This window comes from Aedes aegypti, chromosome 1, assembly GCF_002204515.2.
Source record: "Aedes aegypti strain LVP_AGWG chromosome 1, AaegL5.0 Primary Assembly, whole genome shotgun sequence".
NCBI classification, from domain to species: domain Eukaryota; kingdom Metazoa; phylum Arthropoda; class Insecta; order Diptera; family Culicidae; genus Aedes; species Aedes aegypti.
The window spans coordinates 167,485,012-167,503,669 of record NC_035107.1 but is presented as its reverse complement, the minus strand read 5'-3'; the positions used below and the strand labels follow the sequence as shown (position 1 = coordinate 167,503,669).

General features: G+C 34.9%; 1 protein-coding gene across 1 annotated transcript in view; it reads left to right on the top strand.

The window, feature by feature from the left end:
* Window positions 1-18,658, top strand: part of LOC5568281 (leishmanolysin-like peptidase) — a 169,536-nt gene that overhangs the window by 81,737 nt on the left and 69,141 nt on the right.

Below are 18,658 nucleotides of genomic sequence, written 5' to 3'. Positions count from 1 at the left end.
GAACATGATGATTGATAGCTAGGGATTGTCGGTCCGGATGAACTCACCATGGTAGGAGGGACAGTCAAGTCGACAGACTCTGATGGCCTGGACTGCGGTAGATGACGATCCTCTGGTGGAAGAACATTTTTGCAGACCGTGTTGGTTGTATTACAAGTTGCTGATGAAGCTGGAGCAGAGATCATTGGTGATTGGAGAATAAGTTGAGTGGTGCGTGGTGGCTTTGGTAATGCGGAGAAGTTGGTTTGCGTGCTTTGTTCGGTGGTGACGGAGGTTTTGTAAGCGGTAGCCGACGAAGGCGAAGTTTGTGTGGCAGTTGTAAAAACAGCTTGCGTAGCAGCGAGGGTAGCAGAGCAGGCGGTGGCGGGTGGTGGAGCTAGTCTGGTAAATGGTGTAGTTGAGGCGGTAGTGGAGGCGGTAGGGGTGGCAGAAGTGGTGATAGATGTGACGGTGGCGGCGGAGGCATTTTCGGTTGATGTAATGCAATTGATGTCAGAACTGCAAGCTTCGACGGGTTCCGATGAGGAGGCAATATTCACAGCAGTGGCGTCTGCAATTGAAGGAACTATAATATTTGCTATATCGGACGTACTTATCGGAACATCAACTCTCATTCGCTTTCCAGAATTAGATGATACAAGGTGCGAAGACGATAGGCTGCTTGTACGATCCCGTTTGGCAGCAGAGTTATCATCAGCATCGATGAAAGAGCCGAAGACGTTCGAAAATTCGAGTTGAAGGTTGTTTAGGGCATCCTCAAAATTCCTATACTGGGAGGCTTGAGCAGGTACCGAGTTTCTGTTGTTTATACTTGTGCGACGGATATTTTCGCTCAGAGCCCGACATAACGAGCGAGTCACGTCGATTTGTACTCCAACCAGACGTAAAACCGACGCAAGGCGATCCAGTATCAAATTGAGCACCGGATTGATCGATGACTGCTGAAGATCGAGTGGCGAATTTCGACATGCTGGACAGAACCATTCTGCGCCGGGGAAGTCACGTATCGCTTTGAACTGGTTGGATGATAAACCAACGCATTTCAAATGAAATCCTTTTCTGCAGTTTGCACAAGTTATTTTACTGCTTCTAGATGAACCAGTAATACAGTGGGAAGCAGAACATTTTTTCGACATCTTCTACGTCGAATCGATGGGCAAGTGAAAACAATGCGCTTTGTGGTTGTCTGAGCTGTAAACAGCAAACAATGGCTGTATCGATGACGGGTGAGTAGCTTGGATGATGTGATAAATTATATCACTACAGCTTAATTTGGCACAATTTTACTGAACCAACAACGGATTATAAAGAACAAAACGTTTAGATCAATATTAACGCACTGCTCTTATTGAAGCGAGATAATTAACAGTAGAAAAAACGAATTTAATAGCAGCTTCAAATAGGTATAACACTGTGTGGTTGTGATCGTTCTACGTCTGACCTGTTAAAATATGTGACGTGCTGGAACATTTCTGAGAACGGCATTAGATTCAGCGAGCATAAATCTACTAGAGACACATAATTTGATCCTTGAGACACGTGAAAATGTAATTTTTGTTACGCTGTGTAATTTAAGCAATTCAATATAAAATAAGTTGGAATGCCAGTAAAATAGAGGATACAAGATTTAAAGGAAAGTAAATATAGGCAGCATCAGATTGCTAGGTCAAAAATCATCTAAGAAGAAAATTAAAAAATAAGTTCGAATACGCTTTAAATGTTGCACAAAAATCAGAAATAGGTGGAGATCCCACAGTACCGGACACTTAAGCCGCTAAATTCATTATTCAAAAAGTATTGATTTTATGCAGTCTTGGTGCCCATTTATGACAAATATTACCATTTTTGTAGCGTACAAAAATAAATTTGAAAATATAGTACCAAATTGACCTGTCATAAATGGTGGCTCCCAATACCGGACACGATATGGAAATGCCTCGAAGTCTGTAAATTTGTTTATCAGTTTGATCATATATTCAAGTATGGTACAAAACACATTCATACTTTCAAATTATGATTATATTCGATCATGCTTGCGTGATCCAAATTATATTGCCATATTCAAAATAACTACTAATTAGGGCGATACGTCAAATTTTCAACAATTTTCAAACATCTCAACTTTTTTAAAAAGGCATGCATATTTCAAGGATGTGTTATTCTGTGCAAATGTTACTCTCTATAAGAGCTCTCTTCTCTTCTAATACACCATCTTGATTGGATCATGATTTCTCAATTTTTCAACTTTGTCCGGTATTGGGAGCTGTCCGGTACTGGGGGACCTCCCCCTATAAGATTTTGGAGCTTTTAGAATCGTGCGTAATTCGAGTTTATGAGCTATTAGATTGTGTATGAATAAACCATCTAATTTCGTTGACTATAAATGAAAAGTTTGAAATTCTGCTGAATTTTGTCAATAGAAAATCAATCATCTCGTATACCAGCTAAAAAAAATCATATGAGAATTTACAGCATTTAATAAGTTAGGTAAATGAGTTTAAAAGCTGGTGTAGACTGCATACCTCTGATAATTTTTTACATTCAGTAAGGCTACTGCTAAAATATTTTGGATCATTATATTTTGCTCATCATTCAATTCGTAGGGGGAAATTGGTAATGCGAAACGGCAACGCAATCACAAAGCATCTTATTAGTTTGTTAATGTTTTTGTCAAGTTCTATGTCTGTTATGTAATGGCACAAATATACTATGCCTGAAATATCGAACATATTTTTTAATAAATATTTGTCAAAACAATCAAATAATTATGGTTCCTCATGACATTTGTTATGCATTTTAAAGTAGGGGGAGATCCTCCAGTGCCGGAAAGCACCCAATACCGGACAAAGTCGAAACATTGAGAAATCATGGTCCAATCAAGATGGTGTATTTGTAGGAAAGAAAGCTATTATATAGACTAATGTTTGCGTAGAACAACACATCCTTGAAATATGCATGCCTTTTCAAAAAAGTAGAAAAGTTTGAAAATCTTTAAAAAATTGACGTTTTTCTTAATTTTGAGCCTATTTAGTAATTATTTTGAACATGAAAAAATACTTTGAATCCCGCAAGCATGATCGAACATAATTCTAATTTGATAGTATGAATGTATTTTGTACCATAATTGAACTGAATATGGACAAATTGCAATTTTGGTTAAGCACCTCCTGTCCCTCAGTTTCGGACAGCTTGATTTGTTATATGATATCTTTGTAATTATTGCATCAGTGTCTCAAAATACTTTCATTTTTCATGGGTTCCGTCGATCATGGTATCAAACATGCAATAAAATTAAGAAGAATGAACATTCAGAACAACATCGTAAAATGAGCTATTTTTCATCATATATGAAAGAGGTTTTTAATAGGCATCTTTCAAACTAAGAAAAACTCAAATTATTCTAGTAAATGTTGCAAATGCATTGAATTGGTAATTATAGTGTACACATTCAATGATGTTCAAATTTACAGAATTCGAGGCATTTCCAGATCGTGTCCGGTATTGGGTGCCACCTTTCAAGATCGATCAATTTGGTACTAAAATACATCATCAAAATGCAATGTCAAAATTCATATTTATATTTTCAAATTTATTTTTGTACACTATAAAAATGATAATATTTATCATAAATAGGTAACACGAGCCCATAAAATCAATATTTTTCAAATTATGAATTTAGTGACTTAAGTGTCCGGTACTGGGGGATCTCCCCCTATTCTTAAAAACTTAATGTCGTAAGTTTTAAAATGCATGCAAAATATCTATGGAAATGTATTTCGTAATATGAAAAATAAGCGAATTCAGATGAAAAAATACTACAAATACCTACCTTTTTTTTCTCTTGGAAACTGTAGAATTTTTTTAAGATCCGATCAAAATGTCCCTTACACCTCTTTGCGGTTGGGCCCCTTAAATGTGCTTTTAGTGTTGAGGTGAGCCATATCGAGGCATTCTGAAAATATTCAGGTCTTTGTCACCTAAAAATGCTACCTTTGTTTTGTCGATTTCGGTACTTCGAAGGCTCGGTCAACTTTCAAATCACATGCTGTCCAACAAACTCAGAATACAATTAGAGAATAAAACCATTTTAGTTATTCAAACATTGAGTTATCTAGTTGCAGCACAAAGGGCACATATGATTTTCCCAATTATAGTTGCACACATAGTTGCAATTCATAGTTGTCCTCTACAAGTCTGCAATGATGTCTTACTCTTCCATGATTCATCATCATGTCGACGTCAGATGATTGCTGTGCAACTCGTATGTTATAATTAATTTTCAAAAGTCAAGTTCAATCGCACGTTATGTGTATTTTTTCACACAATATTTTTCATTGTCTTCTATCGCTCTGATGCTGCACCGAATTGAAATTCATTGTTGGTTTGCGTATGTGATGTACCGTAACCATATCGCAATTATCAAAATCAAAAATTGGCTTGCTATCATCACAATTGTACATTCTCTTTTCGCTCTGTCAAATTCAGAATCGATAAACAATCAACCATGGTTCCCGAGCGTGGATTGTGTTCCTGTGCAGTGCCGTGCATGGATTTAGTTAATTTGATGGGATATTGCATGCATTTCAATAACTGCAGACCGTGAGAAAGTTGTCGTCGTGATGGGTGGGTGCAAAGATTGAACGTCTATTTGCTGCTCTATTGCATAAATTAGAATTCTTCTGCAATGCAATGCGCCGGCTGACTTGGGGTGGCACACCTTTAGAATAGCTTTATAAAGTGCATAAACCGGTTTGCTGATTGATGCTAGGAAGAAATCTTCGATGAAGCTTTATAGATGAATAATATTGCCCTACAGTATGTATATATTCCTACTAATACTTGATCTGGTTAATAGTATGACCTTCAACATCTCGTTGAGCTAGACCGGCTTTATAGAAATGTATCAAATATGAGAATAGAAAGGTATCGCCCACAAAGTATCAGATCCAAGTAATTAAACGTGGAGGCATTTGGTCACCTTACGTAAACGTTCAAAGATGGTAACATGTTCAACATATGATGTTCGCGGCTTTGTCTTAACAATACACTCGTATATTTTCACTAGATGTTTTGTATTAAAATAGAAATGATTTTAAAATTATCTAATTTAAAAGCATTAAATCATTTTCATTCGATAATTTGAAATTTACAAAATATATGTATTAGGCCTATCCACCTTTTCAAAAATGTTCTCAAATTCCAAAAATTTCGTTACGCAAGGGTGCGGATAGGTAAGAGCGACAGAGCTCTGTTTTATAGATATACATTCTTCAGCTAACTTTTGGTATGATTTTATGATCAAAGAATTGATTTGTGTTACGTTCGTTTTTAGTTATGGTTTTTTAGAAAATCAATGACTATTGATCTGTTACTCTGAATGAAATTGGCTGATATTTTGACCTGAGATGTCTTTCAGGATATATATCACAATACAAGTATATACTTAGAAATCTTAAATCTTTTTAAAAATATAGACAGGCATGAAATGTATCCAAATATAGATGCTATATGTTAACAGTATGGAAAAAATTCAGATGTTTGTTACGTTTCTGAAATGTAAGCATGACTTGTTGATGTTAATTTCTAGCTTGAATCTTCGCGAAATAGACGAAATAAACAGTTTCAGTGTTGAATTGACTTCTTCTTATTCTTCTTCTTCTTGGCATTAAGGTCCTCACTGGGACAGAGCCTGCTTCTCAGCTTAGTGTTCATATGAGCACTTCCACAGTTATCAACCGAGGGCTTTCTTTTCCAAAGCTGTCAGTTTCGCATTCGTATATCGTGTGGCAGGTACGATGATACTCTCTGTATCCAGGGAAGTCAAGGAAATTTCCATTACGAAAAGATCCTGGACCAACCGGGAATCGTACCCAGACACCTTCAGCATGGCTTTGCTATGACTTCCTTGGGCATAGAGTACCTGCCACACGATATACGAATACGAAAATGACATCGAATGCTTCCATAGACATCCAATTTCATCTATTTTCCGAAAAGTTATAAGTCATTGAATATAGGCAACATTTTGTGCCCATCACAATAATTTTGCCTATCCCATGTACTTCGGCCTCTTTCCATGATATTTTTTCAAGTATTTCGTCGTCCTACCTACATCGCTTTGGTGGGGTAGCCACATGTAAGGCTGACCAAATGCCGCTGAATGTATGAATAGCCGCTGTTTTGGGTACCCTTCCTTGGCGGACAGACGTTGAAGTTGCACCTCATCACTCTAGCTGATGTCAGAGGGTGCCCAGACTGCAGTACCAGCTAAGTACACAACTCTCAGCTGCCGGCCACTGTCATCGTTTGACCCGTAGAAGCAAGAGGTATGGATTTGTCTGCCCATGTTTGTATGGTTGACGCAACCTCCAGTACTATAACTGTAGGGAAACTGGGATTTGTATTTTTGGCTGCGTTGTTGCATTTGTTAACCATATTTATCAAATAATATGTTTAATTGACATTGCGTGGAATTCAAAAGTGAACTGAGGGAGATTTTTTACCTTAATACGAACCGATTTGATTCATATTATGGACAGCTTCAAATTCCGGACACTCTACGTTGTATAGGAAACATTCCACACGAAATGTTTCAATTTTTACCGCTAAAAAGTTGTCATATTCGCGGCTAGTTTTAATAAACATTTTCTATAGATATCTTTGCAAATTAACAGTTCCCAACTGCCTTAGACGTCACTTTGGTGGTTTGACAATTTCAATTGATGATTTGACTTTTCTATTAATGATTTTCGTGAGCTGTCCGGAATTCGAATCAAAGTGTCCGGAATATGAGGCAAAAGTGAGGAGACGTCCGGAATAAGAATCATGAAAAATTCACACATTTCTATTTATTTCAAATTATTCATGTTGCGAAATCAAATCCTTCACCCACCATTCGAAAGTTTAGGGTTTTAAAGGCTCAATAACGCGGAGGAATCATACAGAATGATTTGATATGATATGAGTAACACGTCTCTGAAGCCTCAAGTGTCCGTAATATGAATCAAAACGGTATTTTTGTCATTCAAAAATGCATGTATCAACTTATGTGATAAATGATTATTATCGATCGCATAGTTCTTGGTTCCATTCCAAGTTGCTCTGTGATAAATTTGTTTGTATGCAAATTTTGATTTAATAATGTTTGAAATTCAACCCGATTTCTTGTGGCGATTTTTCATTAGGGAGTTCAATGAATCGCATCGGATATTTATGAAAAAAGATTACTAAGCTTGAAATCATTTTCGAGAAATTTTCAATACGTATTCGAAGTGATGATTCAAAGAATGAATCGACTTAAGCGATAAACAATCATTCCGATCAAATTAATGGTCGCAGTGGTATCATGTCCCCACAAAGGAAAAAAAAATCATTCCGATTCATATGTATACCATGAAGAAATAATTAATGTATGGGAACAGTCATGCATGCGATGGAGGTGAGATGGGCAAATCTAAACAATCAACGATAAATGGAGAAATCTCGTCAAAACATGTGGGTAAATAGTGTGTGCATAGACAGAAAAATATTACTATGCGGTAGCACTGTGGTGATTTTCTCCACCTCACACTTCATTTTGCCGTCAGGCGATGGAAATCATCTAGTTTTAGTTGAAAACGAGTTCCATTCAAAGATAGTGCGTCGCGCGTTGGTGTTTATTTTTCTCGCACCTTATGATGCGGTTTAATAGAAGGCGACACTGACAATTCAGGTACGTATGTACATTAACTCAATTTCATATTCGTACAGGGCCGTGCTTTCAAATGAAGCAGGCTAATAAAATACTAACTAATAAAATATTACAATAATATTACATGAATCATGAGGACAATTATAATTGCTTGATAACAATGAAGTTTTTATTTACTTTTATTATTAGAATAATATAATAGTAATTGCGATATATAAATACAATGTCTTATTCTGAAATATTTATGTCAAATATATACGCTATGTGGTTTAGAATGATTGCTTTGCTTTATAGCTTCGTACAAAACCCCTAGACTAAATAAGGCTTTAAAATTTTACATAGGTAGATTAAATATACTTTCCAATGTTTAACCCAGGATAAACATAAATGAAGCTAGAATTACTGTTACGGTAAATTATTTTTAATACGAAAATAAAGTATACGTTTTCACCTAGTCAACGGAAAATTGCAAAATATTTTGCAATTTATTATCATAACCCTTTCGGGACGGACCATATTTGAGTGATTATTTCAAAATTCACCTTCAAAATTCAGTTTCATCATCTCGTAGAACAAAACTTTCTTTATTCTGGCTATTCTATCAATTCATGAACTTTTTAGGGTTAAATTCAGACCAGCGCAATTGTGCTGATCCGTCCCCAAGGCGGTCGATGTTCGAAAAAAAAATATACATATATTTTGGAAAATTGTACCAGTCATGCCTTTTTAAAAATATTGGACCCGTAATTTTTATTTATTTAGGGGTCATTAGCACCCTGAGATAGGGTGATCCAAAAATTCAGATTTTTTTTAATGAACATTAAAATTAAAAAAAATAATGTACTTTAATTTATATACATTTTTCATAGATGGAACGGAAACAATGTACGACAGATAAATATACTTCTTATTCTTTCTAAGATTCAAAGCATTAGGTGACGATGACGTTTATCGCGATAATTCAAGAATTAGGGAAAGTGTACCAGTTATGGCCATAATGGTTCCCTATTTGGCCATATGGGAAATTTTGTCAACTTTAACATTTTAAATCTTTTTGAATGTTTTAACATCCAGATATATCTTAAATCTAACTTCTACAAAACACAAACATTTTCAAAATTTGAAGGAATTAAAGTAATCACGTATGGCGAAGTAGGGAACCACTATGTCCATAACTGGTACACCTACCCTAGTCTTCATATAAAAATGTATAAACATACATGTGTAAATTGTCTCATAATATATCTTCGAGTTGTTTAGTGGAATACCTATAAGTAGATTAAAAACCTAATTTAGTACTTATCTGTCAAAGGATACAAACTCTAGTGGAATTAAATGGCATAGTACTAAATTTGGTTTTTCATCTACTTATGTTGTCTCAATAAAACCGTCTTGGTTTTGCTTTGTTTGTATATATCCTCAAAAATTAAATGGGATTTTTTATCAAAAATAATTTATAGAATAAAAATCAAAATTGAAAATAATAATGAATTTTCGAATTCTTTAGTGGAATACCTAGAAATAAATGAAAACCGAATATAATACTATATCATTTCATTCCACTAGAATTTGTATCCTTTGACAGATACGCATAATTCGACCACCACTATAAGGTCATTATCAGAGTCGTGTACTAGACTCGAAAATGAAGTTACTTTTTTGAGAGACCCCGTTCAACCTCTTTACCTGGATTCAACACATACACTATTTGGAGACGAACCAGCCTCCGGCTGAAAGTCTCGATAGTAAAGATAATAATAATAACATACACTATCACTTTAAAAATCACCTAGCTCTCCTTCAAATGATACTTAATCGATGTTTTTGTAAAGGTTGGTAACATGGAACTGATGAATAACTGGAATCATTCATTTTATTCCAAAAACTTAAATGGAAACGTCAAAAAATTCAGTCTGCGTAAGCAACTTCCATAAAAATTCATGTAAATTTACATAATATGTGCCCGTCATATTGGAGCAAGTAAAATTAGATAAATTTAAGTTCAAATGGCGCAATTCCAGCAAAATGAACTTAATTTTATTCAGATCACAATAAGTTCCAGTCAGCATGGACGTTGATTAACAAGGATGACCCATTTTAAGTGTGAAGAGTTACCATCAAATTTCTTCTTCTTATTTCTGACATTACAGAAGCCTGCTTCTCAACTTCTCATGAGTACTTACACAGTTATTAACTGACAGCTTTTTTTTTTCAATCGACCAATTTTGCATGTGTATATCGTGTGACCAGGTACGATCATACTCTACGTCAGGGAAGTCGAGAAAATTTCCTTTACGAAAAGATCCTCGGCCGGCGAGATTCGAACCTACGACCCTCAGCTTGGTCTTGCTGAGTAGCTGCGCATTTAGCGTTAAGGCTGGCCCCCAATATCAAATTTACTTTATTTAATTTTTTACATTGAGTATCTTGCTTAAAGTGAAATTTACGTCACTGTAATATTAGTTTTTAGTAGTGTGTAGGACTGAAAGAACTTTATAGCTTTCATATTACAGGAAATTTTAAAACACGTTTAAAAAGGATTGTCAAAATCAGGTCATCAATCATTCAATAAGCATGAATATGTCTTATGAAATTGTTACATATATTCCAGCTATTTGGAAAATTACATAAAACAATCAAAAATTATTTTTCCGATGTATTTAAATATTTAGAAACTACAGTCGACTCTCCACAACTCGATCTTCTATAACTCGATATATTCTATAACTCGATGGATTTTGCGATCCCTTCAAATTCCCATACATGCTCTCCATAAGTCGATGTTTCTATAACTCGATGTCTCCACTATTCGATGCCACGTGGGAGGAACATTTCCATCCATTACTCGATATCCATCTAAAAACCCATTTTTATACAGGGAGGCATGGACCATTTCTGGTTTGACAGTGAATAAAAAACTTGCAAGTTGTAATAAAAGTTTAAAAACATAAAAATAAAAAAATATTTTTTTAGCAACAATAAGGGATTTTTCAAATATTTTGAAAAAAGTGTCCAAAGATATTTTTTCAAAATGCTATCAACAATATGATATTGTCTGCTTGCAGAAGTGACCATAAAAGTATAGGAAATATAGAAATTTGAGCCTTTGATTTTAAAATTTTTGTTATCGGTATGTTCTATAACTCGATAAGTCTCTAAGTCGATGGTCCCTTGAATATCGAGTTATGGAGAGTCGACTGTATTAGATTTTAAAATAAAGACACTGACAATGCTTCTAATAAGACAATCCATAAGATAGCTGCGATCAGCAGGCTTTTTGATTTGCCATGAGTTTTTGATGTTTCGCGATCGGTGTGACCATTAGATTACAAAGGAATATGTTAGGCTCTGACCACACTCATAAGTTTTGTTTACCATTAAGTTTCGGTTGCATGGACACTTTTAGCTGTCAATCCTACCGTGGAAAGTCTTCCTGGAAAGCATTATGTACGATTAAGACCTTTGAAGGGAGCATCACACGATGCCAAATGCCAAATGGCACAGTCGTAATACGTTCCTGACGAAAAAATACCAGAATTGAAGCGGAAATTGAACCCACACTTCTTTGATCAATGCAGCTAGTTATTTTGCAACACTATACGCATGGCAATGAAGTTTTAAAGTTTAATATATCAACTTATGTAAGTCTTAAAATTCAAGATTTAGACTTTATATTTTTAAGGTAAAAAAAAAACAAACGATATTTTTATATGATCGGATAATATAGACTCCAGAACTTCATACATTGCTTAATAATTCGGTAAAGTATTTCATAGTACTGCAAAAGTTTAAAGTTTCCCAATATAAAACGCATTTTGTACATCGATATCTTTCGAGTAATACCAACATGGGCTGGATACGTTAATAGTATGCCATTTAAAAGACTCTGCAGTTCAGAAGCAAATAGTAAGTAAAGGTTTTCAACTCCAACTGCTCTAGTTAATTACATAAAACAAACCAAATTTTTGAAAAAGTAATTTTTGAACGTTCTTTAAAAGTTTTACTTTTTCTTAAACTTTGCTATAGGAGGTTTAAAACATAAAATGTGATTCCCAATCTATTTCAAGTATAAATGACGTTTTAAAAAAAATAAGGTTTTAAATCAAAACTATGAGTTTCTGTTACATAGTTTTTGTACGAACATCATTTTTATGATTCGTATGTAATCACTCATTCATGTTTCAATACAATATTATGCACTATTGGGGACATTAGAACCAGATTCAGCCACTTAACTTGATCAAAACACTGAAAATGAAAATAGGTAGTCCACAACGAACATCGACCGAATAAGTGCCGGCACCAGCACAATTGTGCTGGTCCCACTTTGTCCCTCCAGAAATCTTTGCTGTGTGAATCAATTCACATTTGGTCTTCGCCATTTCAAAGAATTACTCTTTCACTTTCACATGAAACGGCCTTCTTTCCTGCACTAAATAATGCAGCGTCGTAATAGTCATTGCGCAACTGAAACCAGTTGCGTAATGACAATTACGAAACGCCTTTTTTATTATGCAACTGTTTTTAGATGCATAATAAATAATTTTCGGAAAATACAAAATAATTGTGAATGCATCTCGACATGATTTCTGATAGCTGCACGATTCGTGCATTTATCGAACAAGGCTTGCCGAGTAGGATAATTACGACTAGTGCTGTACAAATCGAGTTCTGCAACGAGTTGCGTGCAACATTTTTTGCAATTTTGTAGAAGACCACTTGAAGGTATCGGAAATAACAACGGCATGCATTCACCACTATTTCACATTTTCTGAAAATTGTTGTGTTCTGATCCATTACCTAACTCAAAACAGATACGTAATGAAAAAGCGTTGCGTAATAATCATTACGCAACTGAATTCAGTTACGTTATGACTATTACCGCATTCATAATTCAGTGCATGAAAGTATGTCGTTTCATGACATATTGGCGTGATGAAAAACAGCCTTTGCAGAAATTGCAAAAATAAGACACTTATTTTTGCTTAGCAAGTATTCTGGTCGTAGTACAGTGATAAGCATTTGTTTAGTCGACTTGCAATTTGTTTCGAAAAAGTGTAAGAAACACTAATATATTAGATTAATTGGAAAACAATTCGAACGCGGCGTAGTTTAACCCTCTAATACCCAACCCCGCCTTTAGACGGGGTACACTTTGGAATTTTGTTTATTTTTTCGTAGCTCGGAAATCAAAATGTTTTTATTTTTGGCTTATACTTTGACTCATAACGGGCATATTAGAAAAGTTTTTTATGACTTTTGATTTTTTTTTTGTATTTTTAGAATTTGTTTGAAAAATTGCATTCTTATATTACCTACAAATGCCTGGGGTTCATTTAACGTGTAATATAAAAAATCGTACTTTTTATATTTTTCTATGATCAACCTATCACAAAAGAAGAGCCTGGTGGTATTAATATAATTTCGAACCTGTTTTTCCGTTAGTTACACGGAAAATAAATTACGCTCCAAAAAAAAAATAAAATAAAAAAATTAATGTTTTTAAAAGTGCCGTAAAAATTTAAATTTTTATTATAGCCAAAAATCAACAACTAGAAAAGGCTTCAAGAAAAAATGAAAAAAGCTAGGGATGTTCAAAAATAAAAATTATAAAAATCAAAAACCAAAATTTTAAAAATTTACGAATAAAAATAAATAATTGCCCAAAACGTGTTTAGAACGATTTTAGATAACGAAAAATAATACTTAAATCAAAAATAAAAATTTGGGTATTAGAGGGTTAAGCATAACAAATACCGTTTCATGAGTAGGTGGTGTATACCAAATACTCATACTTGCACTGAAATAAAAACGAGGGCCAAATATTTTTTTGCCTATGCATTGATTTAATTAAACTTAAGTATTTTTTTTTTCATGAGATAATGAATGGTAATAAGTGTCTTCTGTGAAAATATCATGATAAAATATTTACTCTACATTGCATAAGATAAGATTTTTAGGTTCGAGTTGTAGATTATATTTGTTCTTTTAAGATACATGAAGAAATTATTATAAATACTTGTCTGACTCTGGAAATATGTGTAACTAAAAGACGCTCTATGCAAATTTTCAAACAATAAAAAAATATTGATTTCCTTTGAAATCTACAATTACACCGACAAAATATACAAACATAAAAAAACTGGTAACCTGTAAAAGAATAACAAACACTTCGATGACAGCTATATTTACACCGAACTTCTGCGAAATTATCTGGAAGCCGCTCTGGCAAGCATAAGCTCCCATTTATTCAGTTTTTGCACACCAGCTTAGAGCTGAGAGCTTACTTAGTGGTAACAAGCTGGTTTGATCTAAAGTGCGGTCTCGCTTCAGTGCTTCAGTGGTTGCCAAATCAAAAGGATATTGATAGCTCTCAAATTATATTGAAACATTAAGTAAATCAGCCATCAGCTGACATTGTGCAAATTTGAATTATACAATGTCAATACCCATATTATACTTAGTGATATTAATATGTCAATAATAATAAGCTAAGCATTTTACGTTGTTCCTCATTCTTAATCATTTTTGGTCAGTCATCAGTATTTGCGGCTAATTAGCAAACCGCGCATTTGCTCTTTTAATTTATTTGAACAAAAAAATCGCACTTCATTCAGTCGGTCGTATTGTGTGTATGAATGGGCATAAGTTTGCACTTATTATGCCTGGATGAATTACAGTCTAAAATTTTGACCGCTAGGAAATCATTCGCTACACTTCAGATGGAGGAAAAGATTGAATGAATAGGTCGATGTATTGGAGTGATGAGGCTACATGACCGCCAAACAATACTTGTCGTTTGTACGAAGGCCTCATCAACGAAACCCAGTATGGTTAGCTAAATGGCTTACGTTATTTTTGGATAACAACCACTACTCTCAGAGTGTGAACATTTATTTTGTGTGTTGTTGGTTGCGCCGTGATTAGTAGATTTGTTTTTATTCTTTTAATTATTTGAAAAGGCTCTATTCTCCAGAACGAATGCTAATTGATAACTGTTTCAGTGATAGTACAGAGCAACTTTTAGGGGTCATGCAAAAATTACGTCACGCTCTAAGAGGGGGGAGGGAGGGGGTCTCGCCGAGCGTGACAAGCCTTACAAAATATTCAGAAGACTCATACAAAAAACGTGACAAAGGTGAGGGGAGGGGGTCAACAAATTTGAAATTGAGCGTGACATAATTTGTGTACCATCCCTTACCCTAAATTTGTGACGTGATAGAATACTTTGGTTTTAGTGTGATTCCAAATTTATTTGACACAAATCATTGAACTGTTTTCTCAGAACAACTAAGTATTTGAAAAAGTATAAAATCTGTGTCACGCAGAAGTTTCAGTCGAAATAATAAATAATGGCTAAAGATGCAATCAACGACATCAATTTATGATATATTATCATTTTTCCTATACTTAAATTTTGTGAACTGTATAAAGAGTATCGATATTTTAACACAGTCACATCAGACATTGAAAAAAAAAATGTCAGTGTAATCATTTTGATGATAAAAAAATCTAATAATAATGAACAACGAGCGGTCATCCTTTAGCATTTTTTTGTTAAGAGGGAGCTTATGCAACCTATTGTCCACTTATCTGTGTTAAAAGTGGATAGAATGTGTAATGATTAGTTTTATAAGCGTTTAGGCATTCACCATCCCTCACATCCGTCCGATACTATCGAAACAGCTTGACCATCGACGGCGTGCGTGCTATAAATCACCTGCTATTGACAAGCCAATATATGCTAATTGATATGACTGGCGGATGGTGTCCCACACCTTGTTTGTAAGCTACTAGTAAGACAGGTTGCACGGTTTTGTCCCGCTGCAAAATGCACTCAAAGTCGTGAGGAGCTTTTCTGGGACATCTGCTAGTATACTGACCAACAGAGCACCTCCGCCAGTCCCGGTCTGACGTGATTGACCGAAGATGAATTAATTTTATTACGCATACTTTCGTTTTCGGTATCTTGTCGGACTTCCATGAATGCAAAAGAGTAGATGCCATAATTTGTGTCCTAGTTTAGATTTAAAGCTAGTGACTTGGTTGACAGTATGCAGACACTTGGTGAATAGTTCCTCTTTCACTAATCTCGTACAGTTGAAAAATCCATCAATTACTGAATTCTTCATAAGTCAGTTCGAATAACCACGAATAAAAAATATCTTTTCTTTTCATATTTGGAACTTCAAGTATAGTACATATTATGGATTTAAATGATTTTTTGAAAATGTTGATTACAACAAATATTAGAAATGTATCGTTTCATTGAAATGCTCGAAGTTCATTAAACTTCCAAACCAAGAGTACCCCAAATTTGAAGTGCGATATTCATGGCAATACTGAAGTCATATGCAAATGAATATGTACTGCCCAGTTACAAAAACGATTAATGAAATTCAACAGACAACCAACGCGATGCTTGGTCATCACGCACAGCAAACGCTGATCAGCCATGACCTTGAATGAAAAAAAATGGAAAGGAATTCCCGCGAGCTTTCACCGAAGCACGTATCGAAATATTATGTTCACTCTTTCAACTTGCCAACTTTGAATGACTACTTCATGGTAGTCGTTTTCACGATGCTTTTTATTGCATAAGTGGATCTCCATAGCCAGTTTATTTTTGGCTTTTGGCGATGTCATCGTTTATTCAGTTCAGATAGATATGTTTCTTACTCTATGATGTTCTGCTCTTTCGCAAAATCTAGTTTAATTTATGATCTCACCCTAAAAGCCACTGGTAACGAAGTATGTAGCTTGTTGTTACTAAGCAAACGAATGAATTTAACCGTTGTTTAACAATGCTACAATGTCCCAGTGGTGATAGTTATTATCTTGGTCTATCCATTTGCTTAAAAACAACGAACTACATACTCGGTTAGCAATGACTTTTAGGGCGAGATCACAAGTTATGCGAGAAATACAGCTTAGCATCAATTTCGGATTATCAAATTGTCTGATACTACCTTCTGGACTGGCAGTAACACACTCTCGTGTCTTTTATTGCGAAATATAACGATCTGTTTGCTTCAGCCGTCTGACAGTCTGTAGCTAGCTTCCATTATGAGTCCTCGAATGGTGTTTTATTTGAGCTGACACGTACGAGTCAGTGCATCGATCATTGCTGCACGGAATTAATAACTTGACGACGGGTTTTACGTAACAGATGGCGCGATTTTAGGGTTCATATGTTGAGAGCATTAGCTCATCTTCAAGCTTGCTTCTGAACGATATGCTGTTATGCATATATTTATTGGGTATACCAATTTAATATATATAAAAAACAACGTAAGTGTGCATTTGAACAGCACTTAGAGGTTTATGAAAACTAGCAAAGGAATCTTACACTTTGTCATGGAGGGTTTTCTCGGTTGAGTTGTCTAAAACTTTGCAACAGAAGCACTTCAATGCGATGTATATTTTCGCCAAAAAATGAGCCTAAATCTGCCTGTCGAAGTGAATCAAAAGCGCCAAGAATAGGGTCCGGCTTCCTACGTTTGCTGTAGCATGTCTTTTTTAAAAGACTTTGTCACTATTTTAAGTCAACTATCTAAAAAGTCTCTATTTATAATGAGAGGTTTAAATCTCTTTTTCAACCAAAATGGACAATGTTGGTGCAAAATTCTAAAGGCTCCAAAGAATATTCCAAAAGTTCTTAAGGAATTTCCTTCCCAACTCCGCGAGAAAACGCTTCTAGTGTTTACTCCAGATATTGTTTCTGAAATACTTCCAGGAAGTTCTCCAGGAATCCCTCCAAAAAATTCTGCACCAATTCTACCAAGAAATCGTTCAGAAATTCCTCCATCTAATTGCCAAAATTTTCTGCAGGAACTCCTCTGAAATCTGCTAGAAAAACCTACAGCAATTTCCATAGGAATCACTCTGATTTTTTTTCTTATCAGGATTCTGATAAGAACTAAAAAAATCCGTCGTCGCACAATAAAAGCACAAGCGTCGAAAGCAACAGTTGTCGGATTAGAAAAAAAAATGAATTTTGTCGCTTGTTTGATAAAAATCATCAAAACTTTTTAACTAGTACAGAGAGCATTAAAATCGACCTATTCAATCAAAATATAAAGGAGAAAATGGCTGAAGGTTAGTGAAGTATATTTGATGGGACAAGGGCACCAATTTTGATTTTGGATCTGAGGAATCGGCACGGTTCATTAGTTTTGAAATGAATCTTTTGAAATACTAACATGTAACTTTGACTGTAACAGACGTAAAGGTCTGAAATATACAGCTGCAACTTCCTGCAACTCTTCGATTTTTGACTATTGGTAGGTACACTCCTTAACTAGCACAAGTTTGAAAATGTTTTTTTTTTGATAAAAAATCATCAAAACATGTAACGCTATGTGGTCTCGGCTCAACAAGTCATTTCACCAAAGCAAGTTTATGTTTCAAATAATATATATTAAATGAAATTCCCTGATTTTATCATTTTTTTTTCTTTTGAAAACTGAAAAATAGAATATAAGTGCGATTTTTATGCATGAAAGCGTATACATATATCACTTTTGCAGCTACAAGTAAAATGTGGAATGTTTGCAAACAATTGTTAACTTGCTACGTCATTATGGTAATGGAAATCGATTATGGACAATTAAAGCACAACTTGGAAGGTTTTTCATAGAAATAGTGAAATTGTCGCTTGCGTATTTCATACTTCATACGCCATTTATGGAAATTATACCTATTTTGACCAAGAACAACTTTCCCTTCCATAGCAAGATGCTGAAAACGCTTGATCTTCCAGTTTTGATGTTTGTTCTACATCTCTATACCTACACCAAACGCACTGTGCGCCGTTTGTTTAGAACGAACTTTGTCGGCGTGTAGGAAAAAGGTGTGTGACGTCGAAAGAGAACTAGGGACGTTCCGATATTGTGTAGTATCGATATTTGATTCGATACGATTATTAAATCGAACTATCGACACCACCGATACATTGAATCAAAATAT